The sequence below is a fragment of the Buteo buteo genome, chromosome 25 (genome assembly GCF_964188355.1).
Source record: "Buteo buteo chromosome 25, bButBut1.hap1.1, whole genome shotgun sequence".
NCBI lineage: Eukaryota > Metazoa > Chordata > Aves > Accipitriformes > Accipitridae > Buteo > Buteo buteo.
The window spans coordinates 18,287,433-18,304,496 of NC_134195.1; the positions used below are offsets into that span (position 1 = coordinate 18,287,433).

At 41.5% G+C, this 17,064-nt stretch overlaps 1 protein-coding gene across 1 annotated transcript in view; it reads right to left on the reverse strand.

Annotated features, from left to right (window-relative positions):
• The window catches only part of MID1 (midline 1), a 251,344-nt gene extending 235,256 nt beyond the window's left edge, over nt 1-16,088 (reverse strand). The window contains exon 1 of the mRNA XM_075057344.1: nt 16,014-16,088. The gene's annotated coding sequence lies outside the window, so the exon portion shown is untranslated. The remainder of the gene's footprint in view (nt 1-16,013) is intronic.
• Nucleotides 16,089-17,064: the final 976 nt, after the last annotated feature.

Below are 17,064 nucleotides of genomic sequence, written 5' to 3' on the forward strand. Positions count from 1 at the left end.
CTGCAAAATTGCCCATCTAAAGTCTAAAAAGACACGTTAATAGGAGATAATCTGGAGCCGTGTTTCCTTGCTAACTGGTCAGGGGAAATGCAGTTGCCAGTCATCATTCTCTTCTCCTGTAAAAGACCCTTCTTTATGAACCTTCCCCTTTCTCACCAACAGCTAAGGGAGACCTGCCCATTTACCTTGGAGAAGAAATGAACACATCCAGCCCTCTTTTGCCCATCCTACCACTAGGACTGATACTCTTCTCCTTTGATGAAGTATCTCCTAGCTGAATCCAACAGTGGAGATAGATAAAACATTTCATCTGCTACCACCAGAGCTATGGTGAACAGATACTTAATAGAAGGAGTTAGAGGCGATCCCATCAGGTAAAAGGGACAGAGAATAACGAAGATCCAGAAGTTCTGGTCTTAAAAACACAAGGCAGAAATGTGAAGGAGCAGGGAAATAACATAACTAATAAATCCTTGCAAGGAGATGAAGTAGAGTTTTCCCCAGATGGGCTCACAGGAGTTGCTACTCGCAGCAGAACATTTCTGGGGGAGGTTTGAAGTACTTTGCAGCATATCAAGGAACAAATTTCTGCTGGGAATGATATTATGGATTTGGGAAGTTAGTCTATTACCAAGGAGGGAAAAAAACCTCTTGTGACAAATTTGCCTTTTATAAATCTGAAAATATTTATTCCCTGAGATTACAGATATGTTGACCCAGAAGTGTTAAGTGCCCTTACCCATCTTGCTTAGATGACTAATGAGTTAAAGAAATTCTCAGAGTACCAGAGGAAAGAAAGCTTACCTCTAAATTTGTTACCTTGTTGGCACTCACAATTCCTGTCTCCACAAATATATTCCTAGGCAGCAGTGGGGGAGCCTTAACAGACTCCTATAAGGGGCAGCAAGCCAACTTGTAGTTATTTTAAAGAATGCATCAGTTGTCTAAAATTTTGCACCCTAGTACAGATCCTGTTTGTCTGAAAAGGATCCAGGCCATGTAAAAACGGTCTGCTGGACAGAGTCCAGAGTTTTACAGACTAAAAGCATATAACTTTACAACATTCCACTTCAAATCTTGCATGAAAATGCTGGTTAGCAAACTGCGATAGGTAAAGGGAGGGGAATAGCTTTTAACACTGTCAAAACATTTTGGGGTCAATCTCAGAAGAACTGTAGGAAGAGCAAAAGGAAAATTTAGCATCTGTAAAATATTTCATACTCCACTCTTTCTGCATCCTTGCCGTGAGGCTTCACTCACTGCTACACTTACAGGGAGGTATTACCGATATTTTCATTTTACAAGGTATAGGCTCCTTGCCATCTGTTCAAAACTCAGATGAAAAAAATCATCTAGCTACCAGTACGGTCTGTTAAGCCATTCTACACAACCCTTCACTGGTTTTTCTGACATATTGAGAATCAAATATGAGGCTTCAGTCCTAAGAATACTTTCTTACATGTTTAGTTTTATTGCCATGAGCAGACCTACTAACTTACATGGGACTACACTCTGTAGTAAAGTTAAGCAAGTGTGTAAGTGTTAGCAGGTTCAGGGCCTTAGATCCCTGTTCTGGTCCACGTGACCTAACACAGCAAGTAATATCTACAGTAAATTCAATTCCTTCTACTTCCATTTCCATGGGAATGATGCTCCAGTACTTTTTCAAACTGTGTGCAAATCTGCTTGAAAAACAACAGGTAAAGCTGTTAGATTCAAGGATCCTTTTTGCTAAACGGGCTTAGCCAGAGCTCAAGTTTACCAAACTAACGGGCTTTCAGCAAAGAGTGATCAAGTTTCTGGGAAAGGGGGATCAAAGCCTGAGCAAGAACCACATCTGCAACAGCAGGGACAAATGCTCAGGGCTGCAGACAAGGGGACAGGCTGATGAGGCTGTGGATGAATCAGGATAGCCATCCTCTTCAGGAGAGAAGCCTCACAAGAAGCGTTGGTGCCCTGTTATTAGCCCCGTGGCGTTTGAGTGGTGCATCGTAAGAGCGAAGCTGGTAGCTCACACGGTTAAGTGCCCCCACGCTAAAAGCCATTTGAACTTGTTCCAGGAACATACAGCATTGTGTAAGAAGCTGCCAGTTGCACCGGTCTGACATAAAACAAGGTCCCTTCGACTTCCCTTATAGAGTAGCTGTTGCAGAAGCAGAACCGCTTTCCTTATAGGACCACATTTGCCTGCTTCATCAGGCAGTAATTCCAACAGACTGGGTTTTTTAAAAGTTACTGCAAAGAAAGGAGGCACAGGAAGACATACTATGGAGATAAATTACTTTGTATTGGCAAAGTTAGAACTAGGCAAAAACCAGTTTTCTCTTCAGAAACGCCTCATTATACACCAAAGTAAATTTATGGTGGTCTGAAACAGAAAAGACAACAGGAAGGAAGACTCACTCGTTTCATAAAATGCTTATGACACTCACCTGAGGTGTGTGCTCTAAGCCCTTTTGAAAAAAGCAGCAAAATTGTTATTATACAAAACAGAACATTAGGAGCTATTGAGAGCAGCCCAAAGCAGCTAGGATCTGGGTCACCCAAGCCATGACAGATTCAGGGTTAAAATCCCATTCTGTCAATAGTCTGATATGACTCTGGAAGAGCCTGTATCAGAGGCTGGTTTTGTTGAAAACAAACCCATCTGCATTCTTGAAGCTAGCTTCTACATTTCTTATCCACATCCCCCGTTTTAGTGGCTACTCTTAAGACTGAAGAGCCTTTTTGTAATGGAAGTGTAGTCAAAAATTCATCAGTCCTGCAAGAAGTGAGATTTGACCAACTCCTGTTTTCCATCAAAAACAATTAATGAAAAAAATTAATAAATAAAACAACACAAACCAGAAATATCTAAATAACTCATTTTCCTTTGCTACTTAAGTACAATCAAGCTGCTTTCAGAATACAACATTGACTGTCATGCTCAGAGATATTAGCCAAGATTTGTCTGTACCACACGCAGAGCTATGCTGCACATCTTACAGGAGCTTCAGCAAATGTGAAATGTGGCTATTTGCATTTCTGAGTAAGTGGCTGAGATGTTCTTTATACAAGAGCTACAAAGCCCACAGTGGCTTCTAATGCCACCCCATGAAATAGGAAAAAAAAAAAAAAAGCTGCTAGACCTGGGCGTGTCTGTCATAACCCAAACTGGTGATCTAACTGGTGGGACATCTGTTACTTCAGAGTTTGCTACTTCTTGGGCTTTGTACAGACTCCATCCTCATTTAAACTGGCACACATTTCTCTTGAATCTCCAATGCATACGTATTTCCAAATAAAAAACTGCTCAATCAGAAAATTCTCTAATAACAGGGATGGAGGAAGGAGTTCTTATGCTCTGTAAATTCAGCACATCCTGATGCTTCCGAGACAGCACTTTCTGGCTTGCACAACTGTCAAAATGCAAGTCAGAACTGAGACATGGGAACTCCGCTATGTCATCACGTCCACACCGCCGCTCTTCTCAGATCTGCTTTCTGAAGAGCCTTCAAACACTTTGTACAGTTCATTTGCCAACAGTTTAGTACACAGGGCTTCACCACTTCCCTTGGAAGACTATTCCACATAAGTGTTACTCACAAACCAAAGAGGAACTTATAATTGGATACAGACCTCTTCCAAAAATTGTCACACACCATACATTAATTTCTGTATGTTGATCAGTGCAGTTTGAGTGCTTCTGTAATAGTCATTCAACATCCTTTGTTATACATGCTGGGATGAAACACTGTAAACAATTCCTCTTCTTTGTGCCTTTGAAATCTTTCCAGACAGTTGTAGTCTTTATAGCCACCATTTTGAATATGAGGCAGATAAACACTGCACTGGAAAACCTACACCATACTGAAAAAGGAAGTCTTGATCCTATTGTTTCAGTTTATTAGCTTGCAACTCAATTTTGGAGTAACATATATGGTGAAGAATATCTCTTGAAGCAGAGAGATGTTTTGTCTTTTTTTGTGGGAAGGCAGAAGAATGAATGATCTTATGTTTGGCAAGATGCACGAACAGGGGTGTTCAGCACAGCAGTATGTCACCTGAAGAGTGACCAGGAAAGTGTATTTATGATTACAATCGTTTATTAGATTGGAACTATCCCTATCTTACATTAGGAGGAAAAAAGGGAACATGATTTAGAAAAAAGTGACAGCCTTAACATTAAATCCCCTGTTACTCAAGTCTGCTGCACCTGGGATCTCTCCCTTTAAGAGTAAAGCCATAAGTCACTTTGGAGAGAGGCCAACTGCCTGGAATGCTTTGTCCAAAACCAAGCATGGGCTTCTAACAAGGCATGACATAAGTCAACACCCTCTCTCTTTTTACAGTATCTTAAAAGCCCCTGTCTTTTAAGTTTCTGTGAAACTGTAGGGAAAAAAACTAAATCAGTGCAATTGAGAACAGAGAAGTCCTGTTTCAGGCATAAATGCTCAACACAGCCTACAGTGGAAACAGTACATAAGCAAGTAACTTCTGCCCATCTGAGAGCATGAGAAAGCGGTGGCAGGTACTAAAAAGTGAACATGGGAAACAATAGAAAAACTGCCCTCAGCTCTTAAATTTATTTGTTACTGTTAATGAGTTTTGATAACACAGATTTCATTATGCACCTGCAGCTTTTAAAAATGAGGACAATTTTACTTTCCATGGACTAACCTATTAATGCATGTGTTCAGAGCCTTGAAATCTTGAGACCCATGAACACAGGGTTCTCTGCTCCCAATACTTCACAAATTACCCATTTCTTCCATAGGAACTGCAGACAGACTAATATTATCGCTTTGAAAATGCTGATCATTCAGAGAAAGGAAGCCATAGCTGTGCCTGATGTATCACCAGAAAGAATCCTCTGAGGGAATTAGACCATCTGATTTCATGCGCACAGAAGAAAAAGCCTTAAGAACAGTCTTTCCTGGTTGGCAAAGTGTAACGTTGTCACCTTCCTAGCATTACGTTCAATAAATATGACCCAGTTCACCCTATACTAAAAAAAAACAGATGGTGGCTTGAACGCAAGACCTAGGAATCAGCTGTAAATGATAAAACTGACTTCTTCAGAGTCTGGCCATACCAAACAATTATGGTAAAAGATTGTGATTAATTTGGATGAACTTTGGTTTTTAAAAATCCAAGGTAAACACAAATCTGACTCAATGCTTGTACAAACATCTCTGTTACTAGCTGCTGCCTCCACCTACTCGTAATTCAGGAGGCTCAAATTAATGCGAGTGCGAAAGCCTATGGAGGTGCTTAACTTCACACATGGAGCTTTTAAGGGTATTGAAAGCCTATTTTTATTTAGCCTTAGTTTTCCATCTGTCTCATCTCCCAAGCATTTGCAACCTCCATGTGGGAGGAAAAAGTCCTTGATCCAGTGCTTTAGAATTTTTTTTGATCAACATCTGCATAATGCGAAACATAGGAAGAATAATGTTAGTAAGGCCCACAAGCCAGGGTACCTCCTTCCTCTGGTGACAGCTCTCACCAGAAGACCACAAAGTCCAGATTCTCGCACCATCTTTCTTCCAGTGGCACAGGCACTACAGGAGGAAATAAGAAGTTTATATTCGCACAGATATGCCACCTCGTGGCCATAGCACTGCCTTTCTGGGAGGTATTGAACAAAGGCTAGCACCTCCTGAGGCAGGGAAAGGTCTCCAGCACACATCTTGCTTTTCCTGGGCAAGCTAGTCACATAAAAGGTAGACCAAACCAAAACCATCTCTAGTTGCGCTTAAAAGCGATGAGCTTTGCTCAGCTCTTGGGAGAATAGTTATTAGCAACTACCCTTGGAAGAAAGTCCCAAGCAGATGAAACTATCCACCAGCACTAAAGAAGGCATCCCCTGAACTCCAGAGGAGGGCAGCCCATCATCCCCTCTAGAGGGATGTTGGAGGTCTTGTTCCAAGGTACTGGTTATGAAAGGCACAGCAAAGCTTAACATCGCACTTAGCGCACCTAGAAGTTGAGCAAAACCTAATTCATAATGCACATATCTTGCTCAATCTAGTGTTTAATGACTTCAGTGGGGAAAAGTACCGAGGCCCAGCGCTTTAGAAAGTACAGTTTGCTTTTTGTTGAATATTGGTACCGTATTTGCGTGTTACTGGACAAGATAATTTTGTCACGTGTTCCATTAGATTGTTACTTTGACATCTATCTTCAGAATATAAAAACACAAAAAAAACACTGACACAGTCCTGATCTAGGAGAATTATTGAACCTTGCTCAGAAAAATGTCATCTTTCAAACAAGTTTTAGCTTTAGATTTAGCTTGTCCAAGCATTTTAAAGAGGATTTTCCTGTAGGCAAAATGCTAAAAGCTGGTTTTGAATAGACATATGGCTATACAGATGCCCACAATTACCCAGTATTTTAGTAGACTGGTTCAATTTAATTTTTGCAAAATATTTTTAGATGTGGGACTTCTAAACCTCAGAAATAAGAGTCAGATAGCGATGTTGACTATGAATATAAAATGTAATATGCTTCTGTCCCAAAAGACACTAATCAAAAGTCATAGTAATGATTGCCATCACAAAAACAAGTATTTTCCAACAGTTACACATTGGTTGCCTGAGACAACGTTCCCTTCCCGTGTGCTCAGAGTAAGGACTGGATTAAGTCAGCGACCACTGTGGAAGACAGTAACTTTCCAACAGGAATGAGCAGAATGCGTTATGGCATCCCTTTTGCAAGATGGAGTCCCCAGACATCAACCACATGGTCTAACCCAGAAAGCTGTGAAATTCACAGTGGCCATCTCACCACTTAGGCTAAATGCTGGTCTGAAAAGCACGTCTGGAGAACAGCCCCCTGACCGCAGTAAGAAGGAGGGGAGCACACCAGCCTCTGCTACCGAGAGATGACTTTGAACAGTGTGGCAGAAAGCAGTTTGTTCTGCTAACAAACATCCCTGCTGCAGCCACTTTGCACCCTCCCCAGTAGAGCAAAATACTCTATTTGCAGACAAGTGAATAGATGGACTGGTTCAAGTGGATGCTTGTGATAGTAAAAAAGGTTTTCTGCTAACAGAAATATTCACCTATCTTTTAAAATTGATAACATGAACTAATTTTAGGAAGGTCAGCAGTTCAGTGTTTGCTGTTTTATGACCTTGATACAATTAAGTCAACCATCCTTTAGGAATTCAGTTTCCCCACTCTCACAAATCAACTGACCTCAGAAACGCTGAGTCATGAGAATGAGGTTATGAGAAGCATCAAGTAGAAGAAATTAATCTCACTTCCATTTCCCTGTTGTTCTTTTTGTTTTTACATTCTCCTTCTCTTGGATCATTGACTTTAATTTGGGACCTAACTGATCGAATGCTAGGCCTTGTATTCTCATAGTGAGCTTAATGGATATAGCACTACAGTGTACAGCATTGATCGACAGTAATCAATGACTCAGCACTGCTACATAAACATGGGAGATGTACCAATTCATTGCCCGTAGCACATCAATAACACATTTTACACAACAAACCAAACACTGCACTTTGCTTTCCAAAGAGAACTTTGTCACGTAACTCTCCAATCTACCTCCTACTTCAATACTGTGCTTGGGAGAACAGTCTCCTCTCCTGCACTAACACAAGGGACTTTTTAACTTTCCCATATTGATTTGCAGTAGTTAGTCTTGCCTGCTTTACGTCTTGCAGAGATGGTGCTGTTCTGTTTTTCATGACTACATCACATAATCTGTACAGTAAGAGGAAAAGGTATGCATTTTGCAGAGTAAATGGCAGTGTTTTCACATGTGTAACTATTCCCACTTTTGCCATGATTTTATTAGGTTTTACAGGAATGAATGCAATCTCTGTGTTTGTTGTTACTAAACGCTAATGTTAAAATGGGAGTCTTGGCAATAACTCTTGAGACTAATAACCAGGCAGAAGCTAAAAGTAGCCCTTCAGAGTTCCCAAATTCCAAAGCAATGAGTTTATAGTATTAGAATGAGTGAAGAGGGCAGTAGTGGGCATCCACTCCTCTTCTACACTGCAGACCCAACGCCAGTGCGAGGCAGAGCCCGTTCCTCCCTACGGACCGAGGCCACCTGTGAGGCACCAGAGAGTCTCACTCTGCTGGTCTACTAGCACCCAGTTGAGTATGGGAACTGGGGGCATAAAGTGGAGATAAAGGGCAGGTGCAGGCCCAGCTTAGGCACTGGGACATGGCCATGAGACACGCCGGGGTCTGAAATTGGGAAGCATTCCCAGATTCCACGCTAGGGACACAGCCAAAGTCATAGGGAGCAACCACAGAAACGTAGGTCTGAGAAGGTCTATGTGGGGTCATTTCCCTGCTCGCAGGGAGGCTCAACTATAGCTAGATCATCCACAACAGGTATTTGCCCAGTCTTGAAAAAACCTCCAAAGACAGATCTGACAGCTCCTTTGGGTAACCCATTCCAGTACCTAAATACCGTGGTAGCTGTAGAGTTCTTCCTAAAATCTAACAAAACCCACCACTGCTGCAAATTGCCTTTTGTTCCATCCTCAGCGGAGATGAGGAACAATTAAGTGCTGTCATATTTATAACTACATGTGTGTACTAGGGCACAGTTTATTCTCTTTTCTAGACAGTAATTCACCCAGCTGAGTTTGTGCAAGCAGCTCTTTGGTAGTAAAACCAATGGCTGTTGCAGCAGATCTGGCATGTTCGCCTTCTGCTCTCATACGAAGGCAGCAGTGGGCAGCAGGGAGAACTCAGCTCCTCCTTGGTCCTCTGGATGAAGGCAGCTGGACAGAATATTAGTTCATAAGAGTTCTTGTACAGGACACTCTGGGAATCCAGGTTTTCAATAAAACAAACTCAGTTCCCGAAATCCATGTCATGCTTTCTTGTCACAATTTTTTGTTTGACTTCCATTAGTCTTTTTCCAGTTTGTTTGTACATTTCTTAAAGTATCATTTATAAAACTGGATGAAAAATTCAGGCTGGGGGCTTATCACAGCAGAATAGGGCAAAAAAATATTACTCTCATCATCTTGTATACAATACCTTCAGTAATGACTCCCAGAATGGCTTTCACATTTCAACATTTTGTCACATCGGTGACTCACATCCATTTTCTAATTTGTGGTAGCCCACAGGTACTCCTGCTAATTGATTTCCCCATTTTCTATAGGTAAATTATATTTTCTTCTCTGACTGTGGCAAACTTGTGCTTCTTTTGGTTTCTTTACATCTTCTTGATTTCAGACCAGCTTGCCAGCTAGTCAAACTACTTTCAAATTTAGTTCTAGCTCCCTCAGCCTTGGTGATGTACTAGAAACTTGGCAGATGATACTGACTCCATCAATTAAACTTTTCAGTTTTGCAAGTCCTTTCTAGAAAGACCTTTTTATTTTCATTTTTGTTATATTACAGCAATTCTGCATACCCCAAAACTTTAAAGTGTCTGTGGGTGAATAAAGGCCTGTTCAGCTGATGGTTCTGCTTGACTATAATCTTCCATTTTCTCTCATGTTTTGTTACTTTAGTTCTCATGTGACACAGACAAAATGTTCAAATTGAACTCTTAGTGGAACAGAAACATAAGAACTAAAACCTTCAAGGCACATTAGGTTAACCTCCAAAATTAAAATGCAAGCTAACAACTGTAAGTCATTTCACTGAGTTCATTTTCATTAATCTAAACCAAAACAATCCTGTTGTGCATTCCAGCAACATGAAATGGTACACATTAGAACCAAGAAGTTAGGTCCCCAAAACATCAACATACCTACAGGGTATTGCAGAAAAGTTGCCACGACCAACAGCTAAACTTATTTCAACATCCAGGTAACATTTCCATTCAAGAGAGCACTGTAGACTGTATACTGTGATACCAAAAGGTATCTGGTTTTTCTTATAAATGTTTGTTGCATTCCATGCCTAGAATGAAGGATATAGAGATTTCATCATTTTGTTTTCTAACATCAAGCGCGTTTCTCTGTTCCCATCACCGTTATCTGATATATGGATGCATGCCAGTTTCACCGCAATCTTTTCTTCTGTACCGATATTTACATGACTCCCTTCAAACCATTAAAAAACCCACTAAAACATGAAATATTGGGGAGTCCGGACATCAACTTGTCAGTTTTCTCTTCTGGATATGTCATATATGTCATCCCATAGGACATACATTTTACTGACACAATTTAAGGTTTCTTTGGTAAACGAACCATACATGCTGGTTGAGTCCAGTGATTTACACCATGTAAAAGCAGAACATCTTAAGCAACACATGTGCAATAAAAGCAAACAGATGTCTGCAGTCTAAGCACTACGCTAATGGTGGCGATATGGCAATGTATCAAAGGCAAAATGCAACGTAGCCAGAATTGCCCACTGGAGCGTTAAGCACAGCTGCATAACTTTGAACCCACAACCAATAGGATATCCCAAACCACCCTGGGGTACGTTGCCATACTCAAGGTAAGAATTCATAATTAACTGCTAATGCTGAAACTCCTCAGCTAAAATGGGGTGGAATTTCTCGTGAAGGAGGCAACAAAGATATGAAAGGTGTAGTAAAACAACTGCTCGTTTTAGGGAATTAACATAGCAGGAACACTACAGTTGTTTCATACATAGTGAAATTAAGTATGCCCCAAAAAATCCACCTGAGGAGACCTGATCTGAGGTTTTAGATGGAATTTTCCAGGTTAGGCAGCTACAAAACTGAAATGTTAGAAACTCAGCAGCGGGAGCACATGCATCGCTAGGGGAGCACGGCGGACAAGTCGTGACACTTCCAAGCCGATACCCTGAGTGCTCCGTAATCCAGTGCATTACCAACACGAGTGCTCTCAGCCTGTTGGAATGACTGGAACTATGCACGAGGTGTCAAAAATGGTATTTCGTTCATAGCACTGAATGGGAACATCACCAAATCCTAAATGAGGCTGAACTTAGTATAATTAGTATAATTTTTTTTTTTTGCTATCTCCCTAATTCTGACATCCAGAGGACCAATATCAAACCCACCACTGAGTGAAACTACCAAAGAAAAAAAGAAAGTACAACTTCACATCCACCCCTCAAAGGGGTTTTACAAAACCTGTAAGAGGAAGCTGCCAATTTGTTCAAGGAAAATCCTATGAGTGTTAACTGATTTACCTAAAAGCAAATACCAGTTGCTCCAGCCTCTGTGCATACAATCACACGAGAATAGCAACTTTTTATTAAAAAAATTCAGCAGAGAATTTAGGCGTGTATGAAATGGAACACGTGTTACAATCTCAGATATAAATACATAGAGAAACACGCATCTGCTTATGTACAGACTTTCATCCTCAACTAAGTTCTTCAGTATCTTGCTGAACATATAATACATTTAACATGAAGAAAAATTAAAATATTAAACCACACAAAATTTGCCAAGAAGTGTTTATGCATTCCCTTAATTACTTGCTCCACCATCAAAAACTAGATTTAATTATTAATATTTTTAGTGAAAGGAAAACCCCACCAAAACAGCAGGGAGGTATATTCTAAGCAGCTGGTAAACTCAGATCCTAACACATGTTGCATATTTTCAATACCTTCCTGTATGAGTCTCAAAGTAGCACGTATTCCAAAGCTCTATACTCTGATAAATAGTTTTGAGATATAACTTGGAATTAGCACAGACAAATTCAAAGGTTATGCTTTCATAAATAAGACTACTAGCGAGATAACACAGGACTAGAGAATTTTGGGGGTTTATATTTCAGCCCAGTAGTTTTCTGAACTTTTCAGACTGAATAAACATACAGGAAGGCATGATAAAAGTGCAGTTTCACATCTTTTCATGCTTTACGTTTCGCAACCCTTTTTAATTAAAATACTTGCGTTTTTCCTGTCCTAAACAATTACATTACACGATAGTGAATAAATATACATATGTCGCAGTCTTCTTTTTTCTCATCCAGGGCACAGTTTAACGTCCTCTCATCTGAGAAAGTGCCTTCTTAAACCACTCCTCAGCTTTACACTGTCCAGCTTTTTGCCTCCTTCGTTTGCGTGAGTCTTAAGCACATGTGCTCACAGGAGCTGTAACGCAATGCTAGGCTAGAGGCTTCTAGCAGGGAACACAATGTCTCATTTTTAGGTTACGGTTGCAGACTGCAATGATCATAACTATATCCTCAAATCCAGTGGCACAGCAGAGCCAAGCGAGGCACTGTGGTATGAGGACAGCAGCTGGACTAGAAAGCATAGCTCAGATTTGCAATGGTATTTTTAACTTTAAACCCCAGATACATTTACTCAAGGGTGGACCAAGAGGGAGACACAAGTTAAAAAAAAAAATTTAAAAATAAAAAAGTAAAAAAAATAAATCAAACAACACACACTTTTTGTGGATCACATGTTCTCCAGATAGCAGCATAAGGCAGATGAACCGGGCAGACAGATTAAGACGCCCTTCCTATAATTCCTTATCATTTGTCTTCAAAGCAAAGATTCAACCTCTCGCAATACAGTGAATGCTACAGCAGCAGCGCTCTTGCCCCACTCTCTGGACACCCATCTCCCTCTTGTGTTGTTCTTAGAGTTCTCGCTTAGAGGTCTGCAACTGCAGATGGCAATTTTCAATTAGGCATGTGCTTCGGGGGAAATAAGGAATTTACCAAGGTCACTTAAGGGCAATGAAATCACACATGCCATATAAAATGCTTACACTACAAAATGATAGCATAATGGAATGGTAAAGCCTTTAACAAAACCCTAAAGGGAGCATGCAACTAGTACAGCATGTTCTTTTATTATTTCAAGCTCTCCAGTTACACCTTTGAAAGCCTAGTCGTCTCCTTTTTTTTTTTATTGGATAAAGTGAAAAGATACCAGAAAAAAACATGATGTGCTCAACTGCCTCTTGCCAACACGTAAGAGCACTCAGCTTCAAATTATATGCAAATCAGAAATGAAAGCGAGTACGAGGCAATGGTTGTAAGTCAAGCGAGCATACAAAATAACCTTTGTTTGTAGGATGAGCAGGTTACTAAATGTGAAAAACATTGAAGACATTTAGTATGTTCTTTCACTTCTAAACAAAAATTTTATGATACTATATGCTAAATACATCAAGAACTCTCTGATTTAAAAGTGACAAATGAGCAACAGTTCTCACAAATTAACCCATCAGTAATACAACAGGGAGACAAAAGATAATTTTGGTTTAAGTAATCAAGGCTTTTGTCATACCTATAAATACTTTGGTACTTCTCATATCTGGCATGCAAAGAAAAACTCCAAATCAGTCATGCAGTAAACTTCAGGCTGTCAAATTCAAGTATTCCTGTTTCACCTCAGCCTTGTCTCAGTTACACAACTAAAGCTGGTACCATGGGTGTACGCGCAGACTTGCTGCCTTCGCCTGGGTTCAGCACATTCATTTCCAAACTACACAATCCAACGCCATACCGTTATTGCACCCTGAACACAGCTCTGCCATTAAAACTGATGTAAAAGAATCCTTGAATGAACGAAAAATTAATCTTTAAACAGGGTCAGAATGAATGTTAGCTCTTTTTTCTTTAATCAGTGAATGGAACATGTCACCTATTAACACGGATTGGAGACCAGTGCCTGGGGTAGGAGCCTGGTTTGCAGGAGCTCAGGCAGGAGAAGGGTCATTGTATAACCCAGCCATCGCTACTGGATTTTCTTGTGATTTGAGATAATACACAAGGTCTACCCCATACTTTAAATTGCTTCGTCTACTTTGCAATTCTTTTCTCACTGTAAACAAGGATAAAACCTCCCTGGGATCTATCTTCCAGCCGTATATCCTGGTCCGAAAGGAATTTGATTTTTAGGCATCCGGGCCAACGGAAACCCACGCAACGCCACAAACACGCCACCAAGCAGAGGTAAAAAAAAAAAACAACAGGGCAGACACCGGTTTTCGGCAGGTCCCGCTGTGACAGTGCAGGCTCTGCAGCCACCCCATTGAGGTGGAGGGGACGCGAGGCACGTGCTGTGGCTGGAAGGGAGGAGAGCCCACGCTGCCCCTTGTCTCCCTGGCAGGGTCGCAACCACAAATCTGGCCTGGGGACGGGCTGCAGCCAGGATCAACCCTGTACTAGCACGGCCACGCAGATGGCTGCTCGGGTCCTGGGGGAGAGTAGGCTCATGCCAAGCCAGAATATACCGTGCAAGCTTTGAACCAGGTCTCTGCCTTGCTTGGCGCTGGGAAATCAAGAGACCGTCAGTGATTGCAGCATAGCTGGACTGATGGGGGCAATGCAATTTACTGGAGGCACTTGAGAAAAAGCGATTTAAAAGCATGTTTCCCTGGAGTCTTCTCCCGCCCTTTCAATTCACACTTGATTACTAACACCCCTGCTAAAAGTCTTTCCTTGTGCTCCCACTCAATTCACAATAATAAAGGTTATCCGCAAAACCACCAGGTTGAGAAGTGAGACAAGTGAAATTTATGGTTCGGATCCACCAGCCCTGCTTTCATTGCTGTGGTGACTTCCACCAAGACCAAAGATGTTTCATGACAATGAACCCATTAGCTTCGGCACTGAAGGAGTATTTAGGAATGTGCCATCTACTTTGCAACGTTGATGCTCCTATAAAATTCTCTGTTGCAACTACTATGGCTATTCTGTGTCATTCCCATTAATGTGTTGCTAAACATTCAAAGTCAGGAGTTTAGAAAAGTCTTACACATAAATGAATGAGAATCTGTATTAACACCAGTGAATTTTAGTTCTGATAGTTCCTTATTCTGAATGAATTTTAAGCACGTAATACCAAATTACTAATTTCAAGTAGACACGCATTCACAAAAATGAGAAGTATTTAGGAGGAAGAGGGTCTTTAAATAATAATCATCTTCACTGTAAGCTTCTAATCCCTTAGGCATAGGAATGTATTTTACCTTCCCACTTTGACTCCTAGGAAAGATGTAGCTCCATCTCCCATAACTAGTGCATTTGCATGCATGTGCTCACATAAATATGAATAACCATGAAAGTGAGTGAAAAGCAGTCATACATCTATCAGTGCAGTGTCTAAGATCAGAAAAGCAAAATCATTCTGAAGATGAGCTCCACCTGTTTGCAACTAGTTCTCTGCACTGCATTTTTTTCTTAGAAGGTACTCAGAGAAATCAGCTGAAAGTATTTTTCCATTCCTATCTTTTATACCATAACTGCGTAAAACTTGAATGAACTTCCACAATTAACTTGCTGATACTTAACAGCCCTGAAGGACTGCACAGCAGTATTCTTCCAACTAGAAAGCCGTTTGAAATAAGTTTTCAACTTCATTATGTCCTGACCAGAACCTTCAAGGAAGAATCTCTCCCTTATCTCTGTGAGGATTTTACCTGCAGCCTGTTGTAAAGGTTATTGGAATGTGCAAACACTGTGTAAGAAACACATATCCTTGTTTTGAACTGGGGCAGTCCCTGTTGTAGAAGAACAAGTTTTGCTTATGTTTCCTAGAACAGTACCTGCAGCTTATTTTTTAACTCGCTGAAAAAATAAATAAATAAATAAAATCTTTATTACTGCAGGAGCTCCCTGTACTCCAGCAAACACATTCCAGCTATATTCACACACGTCAAAATAAAGTACGCTGAACCCCTGGGAATGCTAAAGGAGTGCACCTTTGACAAAATGCACGTTTTAAGGTAAAATATAAAATCAAATCAAGGACTTTTTTTTCCCAGGCACGCTAGGATCATAACATTGTGCATTCGCAGAGCTTCACCCAGCAAACCAAAGCATCTCCGCCTTATTTCCAGCCTCGGCTCCCACCTACGTTCCGTGGGAGAGCAGAAAGTTTGGGAATCTCTCCGGTAAAAAGAAGGCGCATCCGAATTAGAAGCGCACGGAACGTCAGGCAACTTCGAGCGGCTTTTCCCGCAGACGAGCAGCACGCTTTGACTGCGAAACCCTTAGAAAAAAAAAAAGCAAAAAAAAAAAGCCAAAACCCACAAACCATTCCGGAGGAGAAGACGAGCCGTACGCACCGAGTCTCCCCCCACCCTCTACCACCGCCGGGACCCTCCTGCCGTACCTGCTGCTCCATGGTTCCCCCCTGACAGTCTTTCTTCTCCTTTCTGCAGCTGAAGAAGAAGAGGAGGAGGAGGAGGAAGAGGAGGTGGAGGCAGGCTCTGCCGGGGGCTGCGCTCTGGGTCCAGCCCCGCCCGGGTTGGGCTCCCCCCTCGCCCCTTTCCCGGCCGCAGCCCCCGCCGAGCTCCTTTCCAGGCTCTTTCCAGGCTCCCAGGTTTCCTTATATAGGGAAACACGACTCGCATTCCTGGCCCAAGAGCCTAACTGGTGGGAAGCTTCACTTCGGGAACTCCCCGGCTGGTTAAATGGGGCTGAGCCCTGGGGTTTGCGCAGCGCTGGGAAGGGTCTGCGGGGGGGGGGCACACACGTTTTCCTTAGGGCAGTTTAGGAGGTAGGAAACTATTCCAGGGCTTAAAGCTATTAACAACACCCACTCGCTGTGTTAGCGTGGCAGAAACACTTGACATTTTTACAGAACGCTCTCCTTAGCCTACGTTTTTACCCCGAGAAAAGTACACAAGGCGACAGAGGTGCGTGCGTGCGCATTCTGACAGCGTTTCAAATAATTGCAACCCTATCAGACTTTTCATCGAAAGGCTCCCAGGTATCAAAAGTTACGTGAAAAGATTAGAAAACGGTTGCAATAGTGGTATCAATGGACAGAAGCAGTGTAAGAAAAGCTTGTTTTACTCTTTTCCAGTTCCTTTTCTATACAATGCAACAGGTAAGCTGCTGGTGATAAATCTGTCTTTGTCAGAGAGGTGTGATTGCAATAGATTAACAGACACACCCCTATCTAAACAGAAATACAGAGGTAGAGGGAGTACCTACAACAAGCATATACTGTGCTCTGCAGAGCAGTGACACATGTATTTCATATATTTTTTTAATCCTCTTGCCTGCTCGCTACTCACTAATCCCCCTCTGCAAACACAGCTTCCATGTCTTGAAGAACTTCAGCAGGCAATTAATTAATTACAGGGAAAATCATGTCATATGTTTCCCTTCATTCAGACAAGATTCACCTGTTAATTATGGCCCTTCTACAAGCTAAT